The sequence below is a fragment of the Eublepharis macularius genome, chromosome 15 (genome assembly GCF_028583425.1).
Source record: "Eublepharis macularius isolate TG4126 chromosome 15, MPM_Emac_v1.0, whole genome shotgun sequence".
Taxonomy (NCBI): domain Eukaryota; kingdom Metazoa; phylum Chordata; class Lepidosauria; order Squamata; family Eublepharidae; genus Eublepharis; species Eublepharis macularius.
In genome coordinates this window covers 40,133,095-40,144,955 of record NC_072804.1, presented here as the reverse complement: position 1 = coordinate 40,144,955, position 11,861 = coordinate 40,133,095, and positions in this window count along the sequence as shown.

Genomic DNA, 11,861 nt, shown 5'->3' with positions numbered 1-11,861 from the left:
TCTTTAAGGAACTACAATGTATAACTTTTTTTTGACCGTTTTAATCTGCAGCACGAGACACCGGAGTCTTTATTCTTTTTTGTTTTTGTTTGGGTTTTTTTGTTTTTTTGTTTTTGGAGTCTTTATTCAAAGAACTCTGAAGAAACATGGCAAACGTATAGCAAGATTCAAGTCCAGCAGTACCTTAAAGACCAACAAGATTTCCAGGGTATAAGCTTTTGAGAGTCAAAGCTCCGTTCATCATATTCCAGAGTTTTGACTCTCGAAAGTTTACATCCTGGAAATCTCATTGGTCTTTAAGATCCTATTGGACTCTTTTACTGCAGGCCAACACGGCTGCCTACCTGAAACTGTCTTCATGGAGGGTAGATGTAGAGTATGATCAAGAGAAGGCAGGAGTACTTTGCTCCCTGAACACTGAAGTCCAAGTGCTGTTTAAGAATTACCTTGTATTGAGACCCAGGTCTGCCTACTCCAGAGGTCTTCAGTCAGTGGGTTGGATGTCTCAGGTCAGTTGTGGAGGCCCATCTGCTGGGTCATGAGCCTGTCTACCACTGCCATTTTTGGTACTTTCTGAGACTTACTGCTAATGCACACATGTAGCAAGTGAGGTCAGTCAATGACTGAGAGCATTCCTTTTTAGCGTAGGCAGGTTCAGACATTCTGGCTCCTCCTCTTTCTGTCACATGACTCTGATGTTATGTGACTAGCTCTTGCATGCTCAGAGGGTTGCATGCTGCTGCCTCAAAATTAAAATTCTGTCCCAGCTCTGTGGGAAGGTTGAAGATCAGTGGTTTAGTCCCCCATTCTGGAAAGTGTGGAGATGCACACTATTCCCTGATGTTTGGTCCTAGCAGCTGGTATTTGAAGATGCATGTGGAAGTTCCATGTAGTTAAGTCACCTTTCCCTAATTTCTTTCCTTTTTCTCAGCTTTCTGATGCTTGTCTCTAGCATACATACTTCAATTGTTGCTCCTCAATATACTTCTCCCTTGTGGCATTGTTCTTTTGTCACCCTCCATGTTGTTTTCCTCACTCACCCTACCCACTCAACTATCCACTCTTACTAAAACCTGATTCTTCCTTTCTTTCAAAGTTGCTGCCCTTTCTTTTGGAAGACATGTCTTCTCCAGCCCAGCTTGCCCTGAAGGCTGCAGAGGTGCTGTTTGCCTTTTTTGCTAATTCCTTCCCCGCCCCCACACTGTTTCTCAATTTTTAAAGTTCATTTCATGGCATATAATTCCCACCTAACAACATCTGTTTGGGTAATCCCTTTGACTCAGCTGTTTACCTCCTCCATTGATCGCTACTTCCTAAATCTCATCTCCACTAAGAGCAGCTTGCTTCATGTTCTGTCTCTCTCTCTCTCTCTGACCTTTCTGCTATGATACAGCCTCTACCTGACTATTATTCATTCTGTTCATACTATCTCCTCCTGTTGCTTTCCTGGCCTGCAGCCCATTTCCTCAGTGGCTTTCTTGAAAGCGCTGTCACCTCTGCTCACTTTTTAGATTCTTCAATTGGTGGCTGCAACCCCACCTTGTCCTTAACTCTCCATCCCCCATAACCCCCTGGCTTATTCTCTTCATTCACTCTTTCTGTTCATGATCTCAATTAGCTAAGAAACCTGATTTTGTCCATTATGAATTCATCCTCTCCTCTGCCATCTCCCTAGCTAAACAACACTGCTGCACATTCTCCTCAGTGGTTTTCTCCCACCTTTGATGCCTTACTAAGCCTGCCTTTACACCTCTTGATTCTTCACTCTTCATGCAAAAAAGCTTGCTGTCTCCTTCAGTGATAAAACTGAAACGGCCTGTTGAGCTCTCTGCTTTTCCCCCACTGTCTTCTTCGTTTTCTAACTCTCCTGCTTTCTAATCACACACCTCTTCTCACCCAGTCAGCAGACCATGTAGTTGACCTCATCTCACCTCTACTCATGCCCCTTTGATCTTGTGTCCTGGCTGTTCTCTCCCTTGCCATTCTCCAGCTGCTCTGCCGGATCCTTCCCTACCGAATTCAGTCGTGCCAGTGTTCCCCCCCACCCCATCCCCCCAAAGCCATCCCTCAATCCATTCTCCCTGGCCAGATGCTGCTCAGTTTCCCTCCAGATTCCTAGAACATGCTGCTTACTGTCTGTGCTCTGTCTTCTTGAGCCCTTACAATGTGGCTTCTGTCCTTTCCCTCCACTTAAGCTGTCCTTTTCAGCGTTTATTTACTTTATCATCTGCCTTTCTTGCTGCGATTCAAGGTGGATTTCACAGTGTATGACAATGCAATGAAATGGCATGATGATAAATGGTGTGAGACATCCCACAAACAATGCACTAGGACTACAGCCAGAAACAATACAAAAATGGAATTACAGAAGTAGCAAACAATGTGCAATAGACTATATGGGCAGCTATTGATCTCATTCGCTTGCAGGGTGATACCTTCAAAACGTTTTGCTCAGATGAGCCACGCTATCATAGTGGAACATAGCAGGAGAGGCAATCCTGCAGACACACGGATCCAAGGTCATGAAGGGCTTTGTAGGTAATAGCCTTGAATTGAACCTGGTAACTGATGAGTAGCCAATGGAGTGACTGCGGAGTCAATGTAGTATGCATACTCTGCTTAGCCCCTGATGGCCATATCCAAAGGTCTCTACTCTGTCCTCATTCTTCTCTTTCACAACCTTTGACAATTGATCATGTGCTGCTTGACACCAATCGTACCAGTGTTTTTGACATTGTCCTGGGTGGTTTTTCTTCTGGCTGCCTAATTACTCATTCAGTGGTCCACAGGAGGAAGCGCTCCCTTAGGAATAGTCTTTACCTTATATTTTTCCGGCTCAACACACTATTCTTAGCTGACCTCATCAAAGCCTATGGCTCCCAGTACAACCTAAACTTTGGTGAAACGCAGCTTTGCCTCTGAGTTCTCTCCATTCCAATCTGCTTCTTCGGTTGCCTGTTTTGATATTGGATGTTGCGTCTTTATATGTCCAAGACTTTCCTTCCAAGCCTCCTCCTCCTCTTATGATTTCCATATTCATTGACAGTGTTGCCATTCACTGTATAACATGCATAAAGAGTAAGACACCTCCTCTTGCTTCCTTTGTTTAGTCTGACACCAGGTCATGTTACTTCTCTCTTAACAACACTGTAGAAATTCAATCCTTCCTTGTCACACCATTAGCAAAATCTGATTCATGTTTTTGTTTTCTTCCACTTTGAATATGTTTCTCTCTGGTTATAATAATTCCAAGGGGTTGCCATGCTGTTCCATTGCAGCAAAAGTAAGCAATGGTCTTACAGACACCTTAAAGACTTAACACCTTTTTGTTCCTTCGTAAGCTAATAAAACAAAAGACTATGGAACAATGAAGATTAACTACCAAAAAAAATGATAAAAAATATGACGGCACAACAAAAAATAGAATTGACTAGAATGACAGGATTTCAACTAGAAAAAAATGTAAAATATCTTGGGATACACTTGACATCAAAATGTAGTTCACTAATGAAAGATAATTATGTGAAGCTACTACAAGAAATAAAAGGAGACCCGGAGAGATGGAAAAGACTACAACTCACGGTTGGGAAGGATTGCAACTATCAAAATGAATATACTACCATGTATAATATTTTTGTATCAAACCATCCTGATAAGTATCAACAAATCTTATTTTGAAGAATTAAATAGAAGTCTAAGCAAGTTTATCTGGCAAGGGAAAAAAACCAAGAATTAAATTGAAAACACTTCAAGGCTTAAAAGAGAATTGCAGGCTTCGCTCTACCGGACTGGGAAACTTACTACCAAGCGTGCTGTCTAGTTTGGATGAGAGACTGGATCCTATTGGAAAATCCAAGACTGTTCGCTCTTGAAGGTCATGATCTACAGTTAGGATGGCATGCATTTATGTGGTATGGGAAGACGGCTGGACATAAATATTTTAAAAACCACCTGATAAGGAAATCCCTTATAACAACATGGGAAAGAATTCTACTGCAAATATATGTGAAGACCCCTCAATGGGTCTCCCCACTAGAGGCATTCACACAACTAAATGTATGTTCTGTAAATAAGTTTATTAGATATAAATAATAGTTAGATGATAAAGGAATATTAATGAAAGAGGAAATTGCAAAACCAAGATATTAATTTGGACTGGTGGTCAAGAGTACAGATTGAATCCAGATATAACAAAGATAAAAAAATGGGGGGTTTCCTATCTAGAACAAAAAGACTTTGAAAAACTGCTATGTGACTCAGATGTAAAGTTGATTAATAAAATGTATATCTTAATGCAAATGAAAGAAAATGAAGGGGTGGAGAAATGTAAAGCTTTATGGGTACGGAATTTAGGTAATATTGACCCGGCTGGAGTGAATATTGTCTACAAAGTGAAGATACGAACAGAGAAGCTTGAAGAAAGCTGGCACGGGGAAAGAGATGCCAACACTCAGAAGTTGTATGTAAGTACTCACATTTTTGTAAATAAATAATTTAAACATGCCTGCCTGGACCCCAGACATAGTAATGTTGGGTGAGGGAAAGTCCAAAAATGCAATATCCTTCTGTTTGTGAGCTTTAAGCAGACACAGCCAAGATAATTGAATTTCTTTGGCATAGGGCCTTTGCTTCAGTGGTCTGTATGCTTTCAGAAGGGTCATCATATACAACAGCCCTAAGAAAGGCCACCTTTTGGACATCCCATTTGGCCATCATGGTTAAGAGCAGTAGATTAGACCTATCCTCCATGAATCTGTTTCAGCTCCTTCTTCAATCCATCCAAATCTCTGTCTGTCTCCACATAATGTCACAGTGAGTTCACATCAACCACCTGTGGCGAGAAGTAGCATGTCCTGTTTGTCTTTTAAATTTTTAAAAAATATATTTTAATCCATGTCTAAAAAATAAACACATGCCTATATGAATTCTAGCAAAATTGTTATCAGCAGTTCAGTATTTTCAACCCTGAGTGTCAGCAAAGTGACCAATCTAACGTAGGCTGAGGGCCTTTAACAAGCAATGGCTGGAAGTGAAACCTGAAAAAGGCTTTTTTTTTAGAAGGAACTCACTGACACTGAGTACTGGTACCGTTTAAAGGGGCTATCCCAAGTATTGATCCTTGTGCATCAGCCCACTCCTATCAGCCAGAGATGGTACTGAAGGTGAAACCAGCTACGAGGTGCAAGGGACGAGGTTCAAGGTTGGGAAGTTAGTGATTTTAGCAAGAGTAAGGAAGTAGACTCATCATGAGATTGAGGTAACCTCAGAAACCAGCAACAATGGCAAGAGGCCTAGAGGATGATTTTTATGCACCTATAAGTGAGGCATTGGCTTTCCTGGGGCAAGATGAACTGGAATTTGCTGGGACAGGATTGGATTTAGGGTTGAAACTTCTGTTTGTCTCGAATGTGCTTCCAGTCAGTTTCATAGGATAATCCTAAATTCCAGTATGATGGGCAAAGGAGAAAACTTTTTGTCCACTTTATCCATGCCGCACATAATTTTATAGTCTGCTGTCAGGTGGCCCCATATTTGCTAGAGCCTCAGGTGCTTTAGCCTTGCTCGCCTTATAGGTCAGGTGCTCTGACCCTGTGATAATTTTGGTTCTCCTTGTCTGCAGTTTCTCAAGGTTTTTGATATCTTTTCTGAGCTGCATTAACCAGAGCTGTACACAATATTACAAGCATGGCTGTTCCAGAAATGTGTTAAAAGGTATTTATACTGGCAGTCTTTTTCTTGAGCTGTCTCCATCAGTTCAAATCCCATCAGTATATAATGATGATAATCATAACTGTGCTTATATACTGCTCTTCTAGACAGATTAGTGCCTCACCCGGAGTGGTGAACAAGTTAGTGTTGCTATTATCCCCACAATACAGCTGAGAAGCTGGGGCTGAGAGGAGCGGCTTACCCAAGGCCACCTGAGCTCATGGCAGTAGTGGGATTCGAACCAGTAGAGTACTGATTTGCAGCTGAACCATTTAACCTCTGTGCTACAGCAGCTCTCCCCTCTCCTCTCCCAGTATTTGCAATTGATGATCTTACCAGGCTTCATCCAGCTTGGTAAGATCATTTTAGGGTTTCTCACAATCTCTATGTTCACCCCATGATTTGCAGGGAAAAAATTGGAAGCAAATCAAAAAACGATGTATGTGCAGATATCATGCTGTGGAAAGAAAGGTTCAGCAACCAAAAATGGTCCACAACATTGCATGGCCCCCACAGGGAAGAGAGGGAGATGGAATGAAGAGAGGATGCAAGGTGGAGGAAAAGAAGGAATGGTGTGTGTGGTGGGACCAAGTGGGAACACTAGGAAGGGATGAGAAAAGTGGGAGCTGCCCATCGAGCCTATAATAGTAGTTAAGCCTGGAAGTTACTGAAACATGGATTGATGTAACAAGGTGAGGTTTTTAAGAAGGATAAAATGAACACAATGAAGATGAAAAAAGTATATCTAGCAGCCATGACCACATGCTTTGGAAAGAGTTGGCCAAGGTCTAAGAAATCCCTGAGAATGTTCACTAATTTTGATTGTAAGTTTCTCGGGGCAGAGACTAGTCTTGGCTACACATGGACAGCCCTTTAGGAATAATTATTTTCTAAATTTGTATCATGTTTCTGCTTGGACACCTTTAAAAGAATGAAGCTCCTGATCTTTATGGCTGCTGTCTAAAGCTTTTGAAAAAGATTGAACTAGCAGCAGCTGCCATTGGCCATGGAATCAAGATTTCCAGAGGCATATTCAGGGCAAGGCAGGGAATGCTTATCACCATAACACTTCTCCAGGAATCTGACTAGCAAATACAAGGTTGGATGGACCCTTGATGTGGTCCAGTGCAGCAATTCATCTGGGCTGAACTAAATTGTTCTGAACTGAAGGAGAAACGCTCCAGTTTCCTTTCTTGAACCTGCTGCCTCAGCCCTTTCTTCAGTGGGATTCTCTTCTACTACCTTGGGAGGAAGAGCACTATGACTCAGGAGAGCAAAGCAGGTAGAAAGGGGGGAAATGCAGCTCTGAAAAAGTTAAGTCTTGTTGCGGGAAAGGAAGCAAGAGCTGTGGCCCACTCCAGGGTTCTGGTGGTTGTCTCCAACATAGCACTGAAGGCTGCTGCTGGAGGAGGAAGGGATGGAGGGTTGTGGCTGATGTAGTATTTGCAAGACCTGGGCCTGATGCTATGTGCACCTGCTTTGAGGTAGGCAGCAAGAAACGTGGGGAGGTTTCGTGCGTGCAGTGTGAGCTCAGATTTGTTGATAAACCCAGATAATGGGCCTATTTTATGCCATCAGGGCAACCTGTCTCTTGAAGACACTGTCTCATCTCCACGTTCAGGCTCCTCTCCAGCACTTTGCTTCCGTCCCTCCCTTAAGGCCTTGATCCTAGCAAGGCTCCTGCCATCCACCCCCTCCCCAGCTTGTTCTTCCACTTCCTGCAGCAAAGATCAATCTGTCTTCATCCTCTTGTTTTTTTAAGGCTGCTTTCACACACATTGGATAATACACTTATAATGTGCTTCAGCAATCGCTTACAACTGGATTCTCCACAGGAAAATCCGACGTGTGAAAGGAGCCTCAATGCCAGACTACTTTTTAGAGGCCAGGTGCATCCACAGCTTCCTGGCTGCCATGGGAGAGCTGGGTTTTCCCCAACCGTCAAAGAGTTGATTGGCTGATACACCTGATCCTCCTCCTTTCCTGTTTTAACCCCGTAACTGTTGTAACCCCGTAACCTTGTAACCCCGTAACCTCCCAATTGACGGGGTCATATCGGTCCTCCAGATATCTATGCTGTTGGCACCCAGGGGGAAAGCGGGTGGGGGTTCCTGCCGCAGCCAGAATTCAGCCTCGCAGACTTGTGTCCAGGTGCCTGTCTATCCATCATTCCTAACCCTAGTAAGAGCAGGAGGTAGTTCCTCCCCCAACAAAAACTGGGAGGGGTTTCTCTATTTCTTGTACCGTCACTGCCGAAACAGACGTCTGTTCCCTAGAGAGGAAGGGTAAGGCAGCGCAGGGCAAATAACCACCTTTTCTGGATAAAGCTGTGTATCTTGATACTGCCAACCCAGAAGAATGGGTCAGATTTAAACTGCCATTTAAAATTCATATTTACCCTTCTAGGCTTCACTGTTGCTGTCTTGTTTTTCCCAGGAATTCCAGTTCTACCTGGGCACGGAGCACCTGCCAGCTTGCAGGAGTCTTTTCAGCACATACTGCCCACTGCTGGAAGCAGAATCATGTCTGAAATAGCCACCCCCATCAGTTTTTTGAGACCCCAAGTTTATATTTCAGGTTGAGTGGTATTCTTCAGGCCACTCGCTCCAACTGGTGTGCCCTATTGTTTGTTCATTCCACAAGATGGCAGTGCTGCCCCAAGCATATATCAGTTTGAAAGCCTTGAGCCCGCACGTTCACAGCGTAATGCTCAAAGGGACTGTAGTGGTTGGGTTTAAATATAGTTTGTGTCAAGAATCCTTCGTGCGATTGCTAGTGCAGCATCCCAAATGAAAATGGAGATGCCCTTTACCACTTAATCTTGCAAGAGTGGTATGTTTGTCTTTTGTTTCACTTTTGAACCAACACCGCAGCATCTCTCTGATACAGACCTTCTTGTGACCAAAATAAGGCCTGCCTTGCTCTTGACCTTTTGTGTGTGGTGTGGAGTTGCTCCAGGTACTTTTGTTCTGCTTTAGTTCTATTGGTTCCAAGAGTAGAAGCTAAATAAATACATTTGAACTCTATAGTAGCCATTCATTACATCAGGTTCATATGGAGCCAGTTGAGTTTCAGTTGGGTGGCTGTGTTGGTCTGTAGTAGAATAGCAATATTTGGATCCAGTAGCACCTTAAAGACCAACTAGATTTCCAGGGTATGAGCTTTTTAGCTCCCTTCTGAACCTATAGCTAGGAAACTGAAACTCAAATCTGATATGGAAAGTTGCTATCCCACTTTTCCAAACCTCATGACAACCTCAGTACAACCTCAGTACAATCAATAGAATCATAGGGTTGGAAGGAACCTCTAGGGTCATCTAGTCCAACCCCCTGCACAATGCAGGAAATTCACAGTTACCTCCCTCCACACACCCAGTGACCCTTACTGCATGCCCAGAAGGGATAAAAAGAGGGACTTGCAGCCTATTCTGAATATGCCTTCAGTCACGTAGCTGCCATCTCCATTTCAGAGTGAGTAAACCAGGGGGCATTGCTCCATCTGTAGATAGTACCACGCTCTACTTCCAACCCTATTCACCAATGGACAGGAGAGCATCTTCCCTCCTTGGATAGCAGATTTTATTCAGAGTGTTGCCATGATTGGCATAGACATCACCTTGGGAGCATGGAACTGTCTTCTTGACGCTATTCTCATTCTTCTGTCTAGACGGAAGATTGGGACTGTCAATCCGTTGTCAGCTACATAGATACATCCTGTTGCAAGTGTCCATGTCATCACAGCGGCAGTGCTATAAAAGTTATGGAAGCCATGATGCAGCTCCTCCTCTTGAAATGTCAAAGGATTAGAGACAACTGAAAGAGACTGAAATGCTGATGAGTCTTGGCAGACATCTGCTCTGGCAGAGAAAGTGAATATTCCACTCATGTAGGTTCTGACTTGGGCATTCCTCCTAATCGCTGATGACTCTATGGTTTGTCCCCAGCTTCACGTAGCAAATACTTCAAACTCTGGATCCTATGTTTTGGGTTCTCTGCTCTCTGGGCCCAATAGCTTTTCCAATTAGGCAAGGTCACTACAGGCCCCTGGTTTAAACTGGTTCCTCTCTCCTTTGGAAAAATTGAATCCATGTATCAAATGAAAAAGGAAGAGCATTCCTTCCTTTTCACTCACCATTACAAATTTTATTATTATTATTCATGTCATTTATAGTCCACCTTTCTCACTGGGACTCAAGGCGGATTACATAGTGTGAGATCAGTGCAATCAGTAGCAAGGACAAGGGCAGGCATTTCCACACAGTGTCAAGGACATTTCCATAAACAATGTCATAGGGTAGATGAATACAAGTTTACAGAGACATAGCATTAGAAAGGATCCAATACAGGGTTGAAGGATTGCTGAAACAGAACATAATCCATTCTAGGATTGACATTACATATTCAAAGCAACAGATAATACGTAAAGCAACATAATGGTGGAGCCCATGGTTCCCAACTCATTGGCAAGACATCCAAGACTCCCTCCTTATAATACCACCCTCCTATGTAAGTAAAAAGCCTTTTTGAATAGTTCAGTTTTGCATTGTTTGCGGAAAGCCTGGGAGCTCTCCTGACCTCCTCAGGCAGGCTGTTCCATAGGGTAGGGGCCACTACAGAGAAGGCCTGAGTACGGGCTGCAGTTGATTTTGCCCATGTGCAGGCTGGCACCTGCAAGAGACCCTGTTTGGATGAGCAAAGCTGCTGTGGAGGGACATAGGGAGGGAGGTGGTCCTGTAGGTATGTCAAGCCAAGGTCATGAAGAGCTTTGTATGTAATAATGAATACCTTGAATTGAGCATGGTAACTGATAGGTATCCAATGGAGTGACTGCAGGATGGGAATGATGTTCATGCTCCTGCTTGCACCTGCTAACAGCATTTTGCATCAATTGGAGCCTCCTAGAAAACTTAGATGGAAGACCAATATATAGTGCATTACAATTGTGTAAACCTTAAAGGTACCAGTTAATAGGGCGGCTAGAAAACATAGCCTGCTAGGTAGAAAAATTGTGACCTCATCTGTTTTACCTTTAACACTGAAAGCTATCAAGAATATTGATCATTGCCAGCTCTTTTAGTAGAATAGATTATCACCATACCTTCATGCAATTCCAGAGGAAAAGAGGAAATTAGCTAAGGTCCTGTAATGGAAACTATGAAGTGTTCATATGGCCACTTAACATGGCTAAACATGTAGCCAATTGTACAGCAAGAAATCTTGCTAATGCAATCTTAAGGAGAAATGCCTGGCTATGTCCTACCTCCTGGCCTAATGAAACAAAGGCGAGAAAAATAAATCTAGCCTATAAGGACTGAGTATTACTTAATTCCCATACTGGCATGGAAAAAGTTTGAAAAATCCATTTTATGGCCAAATCATTGGGTATGACTGCACCCCACTCAACTTCCCATACGTTGAGACAATACTCTAGATATACAACCCATAGTTCAAACAGTTAAAAGTATCCAAGTCAGAATGTCCAGTGCTGTTACAGATATGCTATCTCCCATAACCAATCCCAAGGAAAAGAAAAACTCCCTAGATCCAAAGGAAAATCTAGATCTGTCTCCCCAAACAATCTGAGAGAGAGTCCTTTTGAATATTATCATCTTTCTCCTTTGTCTTTTTCAGTGAGGCATCATGTCATGATCTATTATTTTAAGGACAACAGGAAGGCAATCACAACAGACCAGTTGACATCATTCATTTTTCAGAAGCGTTACGTCATAGAATTAGTGCGCCTGTCACGAAACACCTCCATCTCCTCAGATTTTCCTTTACCTAAATGATTGGTTAATTATGGCCGACTCCTAATATGAAGACGACGATGATAATTTAATAGTCTCCCTTTCTCTCTGGAACTCAAAGTGGATTAGACATATGATAAAGAAAACTTTTCAATTGGTAAACAGATTACAAAATTTGATACCATCAGTCAATCAGTAAGTCAAACAGTATTACAAGGTATGATAAAAAAATTGAATCTACCAGTCAAACAAAATAATGCAGTCGAGGTGGGTTTGTAGAATGGGAATAAAACAAGAACAATGCAAGCAAACATATCTGTTTAAGGCAACAAGACAATCAGCATAGGATGTTTTTTTATTTCTAATAAAAGTCACCTCCTGAGCTGGTCAATTAATCAGCTTTGCT